The sequence below is a fragment of the Chinchilla lanigera genome, unplaced genomic scaffold (genome assembly GCF_000276665.1).
Source record: "Chinchilla lanigera isolate Chin_1 unplaced genomic scaffold, ChiLan1.0 scaffold00094, whole genome shotgun sequence".
Lineage (NCBI taxonomy): Eukaryota > Metazoa > Chordata > Mammalia > Rodentia > Chinchillidae > Chinchilla > Chinchilla lanigera.
In genome coordinates this window covers 729,142-742,798 of record NW_004955495.1, presented here as the reverse complement: position 1 = coordinate 742,798, position 13,657 = coordinate 729,142, and the positions used below count along the sequence as shown (strand labels likewise).

General features: G+C 36.6%; 1 pseudogene; it reads left to right on the top strand.

The window, feature by feature from the left end:
- Positions 1–11,125: 11,125 nt before the first annotated feature.
- Positions 11,126–12,088, top strand: LOC102017994 (annotated as a pseudogene).
- The last annotated feature ends 1,569 nt before the right edge of the window (positions 12,089–13,657 follow it).

Genomic DNA, 13,657 nt, shown 5'->3' with positions numbered 1-13,657 from the left:
TATTTTCAGACAGGTGATAGGAAATTAACAGCAGTGGCTGTATTACATATTGATACGTTCAAATTGGTTATCAAATAAAAATATAGGCATGTAAGATTGATCAAACAATTAAACATTAACTGTTTTTTTAATAAAGTAATAGAAATCAGTAGTACAACTATCTTAGCTATGCTGCATATACCTATATATATATATTTCCCCTTATTTCTTTCTTTTCTCTTTTACCTGGGAATATCTTTAAATGCTCAGGGTTTCTACCCTCAGTTAAAACCCATCTAATAAGAACATATTCATTTGATATTCTTAATGATCCTTTCTTATCCTGGAGTTAGCAAACACTGTCTTACAATATTTCTTGACATTTAAAAAATAACTTCTATTAATAAAAAGAAAAACATCTATTATCTGTTTAATTCATACTTAGTGTAGTTGTATCAATTAGAAATCAACTCAGATGTCAATGCTGAATTGCAGAAATAATCTACAGTAGGTCACAGAAATAAGGGATAGAGACAGAATTCAGAATTAAATTGTCCATCTCTGTGTCTGATCCATGAATATTTTTCTTTGTTTACAAGCCATCATGAAGTTCATATCCACACTTTTTTTTTCTGAGGAGCATTAAACTCTTTCTAATTTCCTGAGCAGGAGTGAAATCAAACCTGAGTTGATTTCCTTCGATGAAATTGAAAAGAATGGTTAAAAAAATTAGAGCAGGATGTGGACAGCTTCAAGGAAAGCCTGGAGTGGAGGTCTACAATGCAAAAAAAAAAAAAAAAATCACGTGGGAACGTTTTATTTTCAAAATCTTCCTATCAATATAGACTTATGCTACCATAAACAAATTTCTCAGAAACTTATCTAAAATATAGTTGATATAAATTTAATATCCATAAAGAGATTTCTTGAAACCTTACACTAAACTTAACTGACACTTTTCTAAGTAGTTTAAAATACATCAACTATTGTCCTAAAATATACTACTTTACATCCACATGTAAGTCTCTCTGTGAAGTACATACAGTTGTTGCAAATGCTTTCAGTGATACCCTGCTATGCCAAATAAAAGGACATGATATAATTTGTTAGTATATAATTATAATAAAATCTCTGCAAAATTCTTGTGGCTCTGTTCATATTACAAGTGAAAATTGTCAGATAGTATGTGGGTGGAGGTGGTGTGTTTAAACTTCAACAATTGTCAAATATTCAATAGTACCATCACTTATATTTTTTTCAATAAAAATCAGATTCACCAAATATATCATATTATTTTTAAGATATCTAGTCAGTAATAGTGGGACCTGCACAGTAGCAAGAAAAAGTCAAAATTGCAGTCAGAATATGAGACACTGTTTCCAAAGGGACGCTGCAGAGCCAGTGGTAGGTGAGTGAGGTGATTTGGTGCTGTGCTCAGGCACACAGACACACAGACCAGAAGTGGGGGGGCAGGGCTGCCATCTTATTTCAAAGGGCTTGGGTGTACTCCAGCTGCAAAACAGACCTGTGCCACTTCCTTGCCAGCATCCTGGAATGGAAGGAGGGAAGAGCCATCCAGCCACACTGGACTGCCAGCAGGTGGAAAGTAGACATGGGAAATTCTGCTGAGAGGTCGAAGCTGGGACTACTCAGACTCTACTGCGGTGGCTGCCAAAACTCAATCTTAGCCCTAAATACAAAGACTTGGAAGTGTGTCCCTAATCTGCAGACCAGAGAGTGGCTGTGGGCCAGCAGTACAAGTAGGTAAGTAGCCTTGGCCTGTGGAAGACAAAGGGCACTCCCCCAACCCTATGGCCAGTGTGGAGGAGGAGTCTGTGTGGTATGGAACAGAGGAAGCTGAGCTAGGTCCAGAAGGAACCAATTGTACTTGGGTCTGGAAGCAACCTTGGGCTTTCCCTACCTCAGAGTGCCACAGCGACTGGGAGAGCACCATAGAGACAATCAGGATAAGAGGTGGACATCCAGAATGCTGTCAGCTGAAGACCAGCCCCAGCCCCTCATCCAGAGACCAAGATCATCCCCTACCCAGTAAAATCCTACTGCAAACTTGGTGGGGTTACATGGCATATTTCTAGGGCCCAACTTGGACATTACCACAGAACTTTGGACACCAGAGGAATGTTATTATTTTATATTTCTTTGTTTGATTGGTTTTCCTTTTTTCTCTCTGATTGGGATATTTTTTTCTTTGCTTCAAAACTATTTTTTCTAACCATTACTTTTGGTCTATTCATCTTTTTCTCTTTCCTCAACTATCTCTGTTGATTTTGTGATATTTTCGTGTGAGTGAACATTGTCTCTTTTCTTTCCGGTTCACTTCAATATTATTTTGCTCTCTGTTACATTCTTTCTCTCTTGTGCTCTTCTTCAATGTGCCAAAACTCAGGCAAACATCCTTTACTTTCTAGCCTTGCTTCTACTATATTTCTCCTCATTCATCTCTCTGTTTTGTCCCATATCCTTCTTAAATCCCCCCAGGGTAAAATCACTCTACTAAGGGGAAACTCTTTGCATATAAGCTGCTGGTGTATGTTGGGTTTTGCTATATAACTGTAGAGCTTGCTTCTATGGTTAAAGGTACTAAGTTAATAGTTATCACAGTTTGTCAGTTGGTAGGCTGTGATTGATGTTATTTTATTGCCAATTGTACTACTTTAGCTAGGATGTCATACATGTTTAAACCAGTTTTTCTCCCTTGTGTAACAACACTGTGATTGTCTAGGGTCATGACCATCACCATGGTCCCATACTGAAGGAATAAGTGCTAAGCCAAATAGCAACTCCTCATTCTGAAACTGAGAGGCAGATGTTTGGAATAGAGACAAAGACCAAGAACAACCTACACCTTGAAGACACCTCTGAGGATAGTCATTTTCTAGAGAAGCTTTAAACTAGTTCCAAAGTCATCTATCATAAGAAATCTACAAACATCAACACATTAAACAAAATAAAATAAAAAATAGAAGATAGAAAATGACAAGACACAGAAAAAAAATGAAACCCCACACCTCCAGCCCACCCAGGACAAGTATGGAGCACAGTGAGATATAGTAAATCAGAAACCACATGCTAGAGTTTTCTGAAATGATAGCAGCAGAAGTGAAAAAAATAATGGATGAGACTATACAAAAAGTAATCTCTCAGGTAAAAAATAAATGATAATGAAAACGAAAGACATGCTCAACAAATCTAGACACAGATAAAAAGTAGAGCGGCTTAGGAAAATGATGGAAACGATGAATGCTACACATAGAAAAGAAATGGAAACAATGAAACATAACCAAACAGATACCCAGGAGATTAAAAAGTCAACTGAAAGTATATGCAATATAGCAGATGAAGGCAAGGATAGAATATAAAGTCTAAAAGGCAGGACTGCAGTTAGTGATCAACAAAAAGAAAGATATCTTAAAAATAGCAAGGGAACATGAAAAAGCAACCCAATGGCTGCAAGATGAAGCAAACAAGAACAACATAAAGTTGATCAGTCAATGAGAAAGCAGGAGATAGCACAAACGCCATAAAAACCTCCTCACAGCAGTAATAGAAAACTTCTCAAACATGGATAAAGAATTTGACATACAGTTTGTAAATCTGTATTGTTTGTATTGTTCTTTTGCTATTTTGTAAATAGTTGTCTGTTTGTTAATGTTTTCCTTCTTTTATTTTTAAAATAAAAAAGAATTTGACATACAAATATGTGAGGTATGTAGCACTCGAAATAGCCATGACCAAAATAAATCTACACCAAGGCATACAATAATCAAGATTTTAGAAATTCAATATGACAGAATATTAAAAGTGGTTATAGAAAAGAAACAAATTACATATAAAGGAAAGCACATCATGATCACAGCAGGCATCTCAACACAAACCCTCAAGTCAAGGAGAGCTTGGAGTGCAGTGTTTCAAGCCGTAAGTAAAATAACCTCCAACTGAGATCAATGTACCTTGCAAAGCTATGTTTCAAAATTAATGGAGAAAGAAGATACTTCCATGACATAGAACAAATGAAGATATTCATGACCACCAAACCAGCTCTACAAAGTGTTCTGAAGGATATTTTAGAAAGAGATAACAAAGACTATAATTCCAAGAACACCAATAGAAAGAAGCCACCTGGTAAGGTAAGCAAGTAAACAGAGGGAAAGACAGGGAGCCAGCAATAGAAAAATAATATGACATGGATAAGCCAATACAAATCACTTATAACCATCAATGTAAATGGTCTCAATTTACCAATCAAAAGAAACAGACTGACGTAATGGATCAAGAAGCAAGAGCCAACAATATGCTGTATACAAGGAACACATTCAACTCAGAAAAAAATTCATGGACTGAAAGCAAAAGGATGGAAAACAATATTCCCTGTGGCGGGAACCTGAAAAACATCAGGGATATCTATTTGATTTGCAGACAATGTGAACTTTAAGCTAAAACTGATCAAAAGAGATGAAGAAGGTCACTACATACTTGTTAAGGTAAAACTCCAAAATGAAGATATAACAATCATGAATATATGTGCACCAAATACAGGTGCACCTAATTACATAAATCAAATATTAACAAACCTGAAAAATCAAATAACCATTAACACATTTGTATTGGGGACCTTAATAACCCACTGTCACATAGGTAGATCAACTAGACAAAAAATCAACAAAGAAATATCAGAATTAAACTAAGTCTGTAAATAAATGGACTTAGATTTCTACAGGTTTTTCCACCCCACAACATCAGAATACACATTATTCTCAGCTGTACATGGGATGTTCTCGAAAATAGACCACATACTATCCCACAGAACATGCTCAAGTAAAGGCAGAGGAATTGAAATTTTATCATCCATATTATCTGACCATAGTGCAGTGAAGATAGAATTCAATGGCAAAAGAAATGACAAAAACTACATAAACACATGGAAATGAAATAAAACCCTCCTGAGCAACCAATGAGTCATAAAGGAAATTAGGGGAGACATTGAACAGTATCTATCGCTAAATGATAATGCTGACACAAAATTAGTATGCTTTGTTTTGTCGCGCCTGTAGGAGCATGAGCTCCAGTTCTCTTATTGTGGAAGGAGGTGGTTTGTGGCGATCTATGCTTACTTACTCAGCTGCCGCAAGCTCCTGTCTTGGTGGCTCCTTGATTTTTGTTTTAATTTTTGCTTATCCTTTTGACATCCCCTCTGCATAATTTTCTTGTCATATGTTTTACTTTCTTCAAGAATTGGAAAACTGTTAATTACTTAAGTAGTCTAGCCCATCTCCTTAATGTTACCTCTTTTGAGAATTTCCCCAGTCACACAGTTAACTATGTTCCTTAAGTCATATTCTTTATCCCCAATCTTAGGGATCATTTCATCTTGTTCTAAAATTATTTCCTCACTCTAAAAATGCCCTCACTGAGTAGCCAAATATTAAACCTTCCTTACTAAGGGATCCCAACCGTCATATGTTAGCTTATTTTGTAGAATAAGTTTTGCAGTAAATGTTGACTCAGCTCAATCAAGTTTACCCACAAACAGTGCATAAGCCTCAGTGGTGGATACTATATTCTCCCCTGTGCTGAATACCTGTATCTACATGGTGAGGAACTAGGGCATTATAAGTATCCCAGGAAAACCCCACAGTAGCACAGTCCAGTCTCAGGATCTATGACACCCATTTGCATATAGCTGGACAGAGAAAGCAGTCTAATAGGCAGTATTGCAATTCCAATCTCACTGCTCATATTAATATTGTACTTTCATTCTTTAACTTCTCCTAGTGTTTCATAGTGTAGTGATGGTGGGATAAACACAGAATTTTCAAATTGAGTACAAAATTTCAGTTTTGGAAATGAGAAGAACCTGAAGTTTTATGATGTTGAGTGTTTCAAAAAATGTCAAGGTAATTAGGGCCATTGCAATGTGTAGTTAATATGGCTGAAACTATGTTATTTTGTTATGTGTGCGTGATTACAAAAATAAAATAAAGGCAGAAAGAAAAGTAGAAAATATATGTAAATGACAGCAGTGATTAGGAAACTTGCATAGAGGAAGAACCCAAAGGCTCTTGAGGACAACTGTTTTCCTTTCGTCTCTTTCTTCAATTAGTGTTAGGAAGTCCTCAGAGGCTAGGACGGCATGGACCAATGTGGCTAATTATGAGCTCTGTGCATTGATCCTCCAAAGTCATATAGTTGTCAATATTCAGCTTGCACTTCCATCCTTTCAGTTTGATGACTTCAGTCCAGTGACATTCACACCTGTTTCCCAGGCTCCATGCTTGTCTGCATCAGCAGATTCCTATCTGACCCCATATTCATTTCAATTCTGAGGAAAGATTGATGCTTCATTAGACAGCAGACAGAAGAGGTTCCTTGGATCTGCTCTCTTGCCTATCACTCAGCAGACAGACAGCACCCCCCAGTAAGTGCAAAAGGACCTCGTAGATATAGAAAATTTCCTTTAAGTATTGTTTCTTCTTAATAAGGACAATCATGACAGTTTGCACAGCCAATGGGAAGGTGAAATTATGAAAAATATTTGTTATGTGGAATGGAAATTTTATGTTTTTGCTTCAGTGGGGAAAGCAGAGTTATTTCAGATTTTCTTTCTGAATACCTTGTTTCTATTTCCCCTGGGTGGCTCACTCATAGCAGCAGAAAATGTGTCTTCTGCAGTGTTTCCTAGCACTCCAAAAGGATAGTGAAGGTGATCATAAGGATATAGAGGAGGAGGACAGTAAGAATAGCATCATGACCTGGTTCTGAGGGCTTCCTGTATTTCAGGTGCTGAGTAATGAGTTCTATGCTGTTGCTCTCACTTCATGTGCTTTTTCTTCCTATAATTATAAATGCTCTCATTGGTATTCTTCATGGTAAATAAAAGAGCTTGTTATTTTAATAAAATCTGCAGTAGGCTGTTAGGTGAAAAATGGTAAGCCACATTTGAATAAGGCTTTCAGATTACAGACATGGAGCATCAAAGGAGGATTAATTCTGGCAGGTTTTCCCCTTAATGGCACAAGCAACCATGTCACTTCTCTATGGCTCTGGGAAGACACCCCATGTTCATTTTAACCTTCTTTTGGGTGTTCCTGATGTGTCACAGAGTAGAGCAGTGGGAGGCACTAGTTGTATCCAACATATGAAAAGCAGATGTGGATCACTGATGAAGATCACAGAAAGAGTACATACTTCATAATTCAGCAGAGATTTCTCATCTGCACCCGTGCAAGATATTCTTACAGCTTCTCTCATCATTCTCCATATATGTAATTATTTCACATAGTCTCAAATGGGGCTCTGTCAAGTCTTGACTTCATTTCCATTTGAGAAATAAGTGAGTTAAAAATGTACCTCAATTGCATTTGTGGTTAAGACCTCTGAACCTTTGCTTAACTCTTTCTGTGAGTATGGAAACAAAAAAAAATTTAATACATTGGACAGCACTTGTGAGTTAAATATTTAATTGTTTTAGCTTCATTTATTATTTCTCAATGCAGGGCAGGTTTTTAATATCTCTGAGGCAGCATTTTATGTAATGTTAACTTCTAATTCCAACAACTGTGCTAGGAAGAATATATATCTATCTATCTCTATATATCTCTATATATCTATGGTATCAATATGTCTAACATCAGAGAAAAATGAAGTTTAGTTTTCATTACTATGAATGATAAAGATAATCTTCATACCTATTATGTTGTGTGACCTGAAGTTATTCTTTTTCTATTTCTGTAGCAGCTCATTTAATTTGTGTCTTTATAATTGTATGTGTATGTTCAGAAAGGAATGATGTACTGCCCTTTATATCTGACTCCCCAGAGCCCACACCTTGTTTGGCATCAAGAAAAGATCAAAACAAAAATCTCTTCTAAACATTGAATGGACTTGTCCTTAAGTCATTTCTTAAATGAATGTCTTTAATCAACATGACACAAACGTGCTTGATGAGTTCCTGTCTGCATATCCATTCTTTTCTGGAATATTCCATAGTAAAAAGACAAGATAAAATACATTTGGTTTGTGTCTGCAACATTGACACGTGGGCCCTATAATCATTTGATGGTATAACCATTATATACATTACTTGAGAACATGGTAAAGATATACATGAGTTACAGAAACAAATAATAGGCATCAGGTAAATGTATGCCTCAGGCTTAGATGTGTTATAGTGCTTCATATCCTTTCAGGGTCCAGTGCCATTGGAATATAATTTACTGTGCTTATCAGTAATCTTTCTATTTGCATGATAGAGTTATTTATTTTAAAAACATAAATTCACAATGACTATGTACTTTAGTTCCAAACTTTCTCTAGTCTCCACACATGTGGAAATGAAGGTTATCCTCCTTATTTTCACCAAGCAATACAAGCACGTAGAAAAGGAGAGATTCACATGCATCTGCATGTTGAAGCAGGTCAGTGATGCAGGACTAGTGTGGATTTCCTATGTCCCTTCCAAAGAAACAGTGTCCTCCACTGTAGCAAAATGTAAATGTTTTTCCCAATGAGGTGATGAAATTTCTTTAAAGCTTGTCATAAAGAGATCATTATTGGGCAGACTGGAGTGGTGTTTTCAAGGTATTTCTCAAGAATAAAAGGATATAAGTGACAATGACTGACTTTTGGTAGTGGAAATGTGTAAAATTTTACACATATTATTTATTAGAAATCAGAGAAGTATATTTTACATAGGTTTATATAGAAATATATTTTACATAGGTTTTTACTTTTGAAGACTCTCATGATAAACTGATATGCTAAATGAAGTGTCTCCATGGAATAGTTTGCATTAGCTTCCTGTTAAGTTAAAGGAAACTTAAAGCCACATGATTATGTAGCCTACTGTCTTTTAGAGAAAATAGGTTTATGTTGTATATAATTTACTTAAATTTTAGGCACCTTTTAGTTAAGTTTTAAAGAAAACTGTGGGTTCCTAAATCACTTCTTGCCTAAAAACTTTAATAGGAAACTTGATGCATGAAATTTACAAGTTTCTTTGAGGACAGGTTAGCAAGAGAATGAATACCAACAATTCATTTTCATAGGTTATGGCTCAGGTCTCTAAAAGCATTAGTTGTCTATAGGCTAAAATGTGGAGAGGTAAATATTTTAAAGAGAATAAAAAAACCAATAAAATATAGACTTTCAAAACAAGACGTTAGGAAATTAACAATGGTTATTATATTGCATATTGTTATCTTCAGAGTAGTTGCTCCAATTACCAGATATAGGCATGTAAAATTAGTCAGAAGATATAAGCACTAACTGTTCCTTTTAATGAACTAATAAGATGTGGTATTTTTATATAATAGAATAGTATTCAGCTATAAAGAAAGATAAACTTTTATAGGTAAATGGATGCAACTAGAGATCATACTCATAAGTGAAATAAATCAGACTCACATGTGTAAACATCATATTGTCTCCCTAGTAGAAGAAACTAAAAGAGTAATATCCAAAAGGTACAATAAATATTGTGAAAGGGAAAGAAACTGGAGTGATAAATATTAACAGAGCATTTCATGAATGCAAAGAGATACTCTAAGACAGTGGTTCGCAACTCTGATACAAGGAAGGAATAAAAAACTCAAAGTAGTGGTAATCTGATTAAATTTATTGGTTTGAGCCTAGGGTGTCTATATATTTAAGAACTATCTATCCATCTATTTATCTATCTATCTATCTGCAACTATATTATAATCACTGCAATGCAAATTATTTTTTAAACACTTTTTATACAGCAACCATATAAGACAGGTGATTGCTGTATTCATTTTGCAGATAAGGGGAAATTACATTATTTACAGGTATGTTTACACAATTTCATGTACATTTTCTTTTGTACATGAATTTTCAGGTATGTTAACATTATTTCATGTACTTCTACTTTGTATTTTTCCCAAATAAATTATGGCATGGTGTGACAAAACAAAGTGCTCAAATTTCAGTAGCTAAAATAAGAGTACTGCTAAGTATGTACCAGGAAACACTGATGTGAACAATGTGTCAGTTAGAATTAACAAGGCTTTAAATAAGCCAGGGTCTTGGAATTTTACTGGTTTCTCATCTTTTCTGCTGGCCATAGAGGGTTTACTTTCAGAAAAACAATGAAGCATGCTATTCTGGAATACAGAATCAAGAAAAAAGCAAACAGCTGTCTTACATAGTGATATTGTATGGAGTGATTAAAATAAACCTGTATAAAATTTAAAATGCAAAGGCCAGTCCTTTTTTTTTTTTTTCCCCCAGTTCCGGGAATTGAACTCACGACCTCGCCTTGCTAGGCAGGCCCTGTGCCGCTGAGCTAAATCCCCAGCCCCCAGGCCAGTTCTTATTTTTTATTATTTCTAATCATTGCCAGGTACAGTATGCACTAAGGTCACATTCCTTCTCACTGTGTCATCAGATTATGCATGTATTGGAACTTGATTTATATAAATTTATATAAATTTTAGACAGATATAGGAGTTACATTTTAAATAATTTATACATAAAAAAGCTATAAGTGCTCTTACATCTTTGAAAGATGGAAATAAGAAAACCCCCCAAAATGGAAAGTTTCTGGGAGATACCTGGTTCAACATTATGTATTTTGATTAAAAATAATGAACTTTAATTTAATGTTCATATAATGCACTCCTAGATATTATACTAATTATAGACACTATTAGTTAAGGGAATTTGGATCACTTTCTGAGAATAAAATAAGCTATATTAAGTACTTCTTAATTTTTTTCAATAGAATTGTATTTTTATCTTGAAAAGAGTTGGAGAGGGCTGGGGATTTGTCTCAGTGGCAAAGCACCTGCCTGGCAAGTGCAAGGTTGTGAGTTCGATTCCCGGTACCAGAGAAAAACCAAAAAAAAAAAAAAAGAAAACAGTTGGAGGTGTGTTACTGGGGTTATAGTTCTGAGCTCTGCAGTTCTAACATTGCAACTAGCGTGTCTGTAAACTAGGATTGTACAGAAGGACACAGGTAACAACCTGATAATGAAAGAGTTCTTGAGGATTGGGTTTATCACATTAGATTGATACTTTCAAGGTTGATGGGCTTCATGTGGGAATACTTTGTTTGTGAATACTTGATTCCTAGCATATATTTTTTTGCACTATTTAGTCATTTCATTTTTCCAATGATTTTTTTTTAAAAAGGTATTCAAACACTATGGAAACACACAATCTAACCTATGCCTCAGAATTCCATCTCATTGGTTTCTCAGAGGACCCAAACTTGCAGCCCATCCTCTTTGGATTGTTCCTATCCATGTACCTGGTCATAGTGCTTGGGAACCAGCTCATCATCCTGGCCATCAGCTCTGATGCCCACCTGCACATCCCCATGTCCTTCTTCCTCTCCAACTTGTTCTTTGTGGACATCTGTTTCATTTCCATCACGGTCCCAAAGATGATTGTGGGCATCCTCACTCACAGCAGCGTCATCTCCTGTGTGGGCTGCCTCACACAGATGTCTCTTTTTCTCCTTTTTTGCAAGTATGGATGACATGCTTCTGACTGTGATGGCCTATGACCGGTTTGTGGCCATCTGCCACCCCTTGCACTATGCAGCCAGTATGAATCCTCGTTTCTGTGTCTTACTACTTTTGGGATCTGTGTTTATTAGTCTTTTGGACTCCCAGCTGCACAATTTAGTTGCCTTGCGATTTACCTGCTTCAAAGCTGTGGAAATTGCTAATTTCTTCTGTCATCCTTCGCAAGTCTTTAACCTTTCATGTTCTGATACCTTAATCAAAACCATGGTCACATATTTTGTTGGGGCCATATTGGCTTTATTCCCATGTCCCTGATCCTTTTGTCTTACTATAAAATTGTTTCCTCCGTTCTCAAAATCCCTTCATCAGGTGGGAGATATAAAGCCTTTTCTACCTGCAGTTCTCATGTGTTAGTGGTTTGCTTATTTTATGGAACCAGCATTGGCGTATACCTTGGTTCAGTTGTGTCATATTCTCCCAGCAAAGGCATGGTGGCCTCAGTGATGTACACTGTGGTCACTCCTATGCAGAATCCCTTCAACTACAGCCTGAGGAACATGGACATTAGTAGTGCCTTGAAGAGGCTTCTCAGCTGGTGAATCTAATCCTTGGATGTTTGGCATCCATTTGGAATGTAGATTGAGAAATTCAGCCAACATGAACACACAAAACTCAATGTAAATGTTACCTGCTAGATTATATTTCAGAAGTTTGATATCTTCAATTTTATATAATGTTTCATAGCAGAATTGTGACCAGTTGGGGGAAAGGTGGAATTTATGGCTTCAATATCGGTTCAAAATTCACTTGGGAAGTTGTGAAATTTCCCGTAGATGGGTAAGAGTAATGCTTACGCAAAAATAGTGTTGTATTTTGTGCTACTAGACTGTATTTAAAAGTGGTAAATTTAGTTATATGTATCATAGCACAGTGGAGAAATGCAAATAAAAAGATGAGGATCTTTTAAAGTTTATAAAACTTTATTAAAGATTTAAAACAGCTCTGCAACAAACATACTAGAAATAAAAGCTCTAGAACAACAGTCCAAATGTTTCAGAAGCGTGGCCTTGCAGTTTGTTTCCCCATATGGGCTGCCTCCAATTCTGTCTGCTGCCTGACCCACCTCCTTTCCTCCTCAGGCAAGACAGAGGGATGGTTCCCACTGGAAGAACAATCATGCTGATCCCCAGTGAGCATGGGCCAGGAGAAAATCTTGTTTGCAAATACTTGTTACTGAAGAGCAGAGAAAAACAAGCAAACAACAATCACAAAAGGTCTTCCTGTGTATTCTTCAAAGGTACATTTTACATGTGCAGGAACAAAGGCATTCCTGGTGGCAGGATGAGACCCAGTGATCCCCCTGTGTCTTTTCTGAATCATGATGGTTCATTCTGCTGGTCATTCTGCAATCCCCATGCTAAATACAAACTGCATTGCACCTACGACAGCTAGCTACTGCTACACCTCAAAACCAGAAGGTGTTTCATTAGGCTTCTTTAAAAGGCAAATACACACATGGCCAGGGATGGTGGCACACACCTGTAATCCCAGCACTTGGGAGGTTGATACAGGAGGATCACTGAAAGTTCAGTGTCAGCCTGGGCTCCATAGTAGGTTCAAGGTCAACCTGAACAACATAGCGAGATCCTGTCTCAAAAACAATGGAATATATTCATGTATGTATATACACAGACAGACAGACAGACAGACAAACAAACACACAGGGGAATATATTCAGATAAACATCAAGGGGATCATGATTACCATGAGTCGTACAAATACTTTCCATTCACGTGGGGACTGCTAAATCTATGTGAAGACATCATGCCGTCATCCTACAGAGCATGTAGAGAGAACACAAGGAGGCTTCTTTCTTGGGATTGCTGAGAAAAGCAGGAGGAAGTATAAAGGGAACGAGGGTAGGCTGCAGAGTATGAGCCCCGAAACCCAGGTGAAAGAGCAACATCCATCTGTTGCTTCTGTTAAAAATAAAGTGGATAAAATACTGCTGGCTTGTGGACAACAATCTGTCTCTGTCTCTGTCGTCTCTGTCTCTGTCTTTATCTCTGTCTCTATCTATATCTATATCTGCCTAGCCTGGTAAATGGGGAAGAAGGATGAAAAAAGAAAAGCTCTTGGGCATCAACAATCTTTTCAAATTCAAGATA